Source organism: Drosophila sechellia, chromosome 3L (genome assembly GCF_004382195.2).
Source record: "Drosophila sechellia strain sech25 chromosome 3L, ASM438219v1, whole genome shotgun sequence".
In the NCBI taxonomy this organism is placed as follows: domain Eukaryota; kingdom Metazoa; phylum Arthropoda; class Insecta; order Diptera; family Drosophilidae; genus Drosophila; species Drosophila sechellia.
The window spans coordinates 16,963,884-16,966,337 of NC_045951.1; positions in this window are offsets into that span (position 1 = coordinate 16,963,884).

Below are 2,454 nucleotides of genomic sequence, written 5' to 3' on the forward strand. Positions count from 1 at the left end.
AGAAGTGTCTGATCGTAATGGCAGCCACGAACACCACTGTGCACTTGTAAAGCCACGAAAAGGCCTCATAATTTCCACCTGGTCATAAATTTTAGCTGTTGCTTTATGATTTGTTGACCCGGGTCCAAGACCACACATTCATCCACTGAGTTTTTTGGAGCTTCCCGCTGCCTTCCGCCTTTCGGGGCCTTGACTTGGACACGCGAGGCAACCTTCAAGGAGGCCCCAATCCTGCAGTATCCTTACATGTCTCGTGGCATTAACTCGACTTGACATCGCATTTCAGGCGATTAGCACCAACTTAATTGGATTATGCAATCCAAAGACGTCAATCAGTGTGAAGTCCCTTGCCCAATCCCCGCTCTCGGTGGCATCTTATCGTCTCGAAGGTTAGATGGACCAGTTTTCTAATGAATTTCAGATAGAGTTCGGCTCGGACTAGAGCCACAATGAACGCCTAAGTATTTATTAGCTTTAATTTGAATTTTCATATATAAAATAAAACCGCGAATAAAACTCGTTGAGGCGCTGCTTCTTCTGCACGGCGATACATTTAGACATAGATGCTTCTATACGAAAACATAAAACGACAAAAAACAACACCGCCAAACAAAATCAAGCTCACCTCGAGTGTATCAAATTTGTATAAAATTCATCAGTTAGCAAATACGTCAGCTGGTAATACAAGATTCAAACTTTGTGGCCAGAGTGTATGTGTGTGTGTGTGTGTGTGCGTATCTATGTGTGTGTGGACACTATGCAAAGCAGAGGAAGAAGACCAAGTCCAACTTATACCATATATAAAGATATATTTGTACCTGTTGAGCTCGGATCGGATCGATTAGCATTTTAGTGGCTGGCCTAATGATACTCCACCATGGGAGCCACCTCAATGCAGTTCTGCGTGGCTAAACTATATTTTTATGTGGAATCGATTAACTCGAGCCATACATCACATGCTTGTTCCATCCATTCGATATGCCCCACTCAAGGCCCCCCTCGGTGATCCAAACAAGAGTTGGAATCAGCTCAGAAGTGGCCAAAACATCGCTTGATTGACCACTTAATGGGCCAACTTCGCACTTCTTTAGCGCTATTAATTGCACTGCGCGCCAAGAAGAATGTATCACATTTTACGAAAATTGGCCAGTAATTGCCTAATTTCCTTTTTCATAGCTCCATAAATATCCAACTCTCATTACTTCTTGGTACTCGAATGTGTTGGGTTGGCATTGAAAATATAACACATTTTACAGCCAGAACATAGAGGTTCAGTTATGAGTTTGTTTGACCTTTCCAAAGAACACAATAATAAATGTTGTGACTATTGAAAAAAAACAATTTTTGAAATTTTACTTAAGAATTGCTTATAGTTTGATATTTATCTAAGCAAACATGTATTGAAATGACTTCTAAACGAAATTAATCCTTGTTATCATCATCTGAATATTCTGAATATCGTTTTTTAAACGCATTAATATCTACTGTTAAGTCGTATAAACATACAAATCATATGATAATAAGCCCGATGCTGCAGACTAAATCCATATTCTAAACCAGAAAAATCCTACGCAGTTCCGTTTAGAATAACGGTACAAAAACGATTATTAACTTAGTGACTTTATAAGCTTTCGATTTCGATTTCGTTGCCGCTTGCGTCAGATAACTTGCTCTGCGGCTAAACACAAAAGTATTCTTAAACAAATTTTAATTGCCATCTAGGGGTGGCTCACTTGCCCAAAACCATTTTGTGCAAATTTGTAGCGAAAATTTATAGCTTAAAATAGTCGAACATATATTCTAAGCTGGATTTTGGTAGTTAACGGCGGCAGAAGCAATCGACACGATCCACCGATCATGTTCGAACATGTATGCTAATTGAAATTCTGGTTCCCCAACTTGAATCCATGGATGAGATATTTAAGTAAGAGTTTTGTGATTAGGAAACAAATTTAGCACCCGACTTGACAAATGCCCGAACTTTGATATTTAATGTCCATATAATTGCGGCGAACAGAAAACACGAGCGATCATAATTTACTAATCCTTCTATTTATTACATAAGATCGTTTTCGGAATCGTTGTGTTTTTAGTGTAACTTTGCAATGGATGCTTAGGTTATGGGGTCATAAGCCTACGGACTAACTAAGAGCTGAAAAAGCTTAGGGTTAATTCAGTTAATTCATGTTTTTTCAGGCACTCGAATCCTTGATAGTTCAACGTGCTTAGGCTAAATGTATACTCATTCTTATCCTGCTCCTGATTTCCAGATGAAGAACAATGACAACGGAATTTTCTCGACTTAAGCTAAGGAACTAGATCGTAGAACTAAATCTAGGGACATTCTCTCCTCTATCTCTCTCTCTTTCTATTTACAGCTCGCAACTAGAAGATACACTTTCCCTATGAACATGGTTCGTTATTCGTAGCTTACAGTTAGGTGTGCCGTAGATG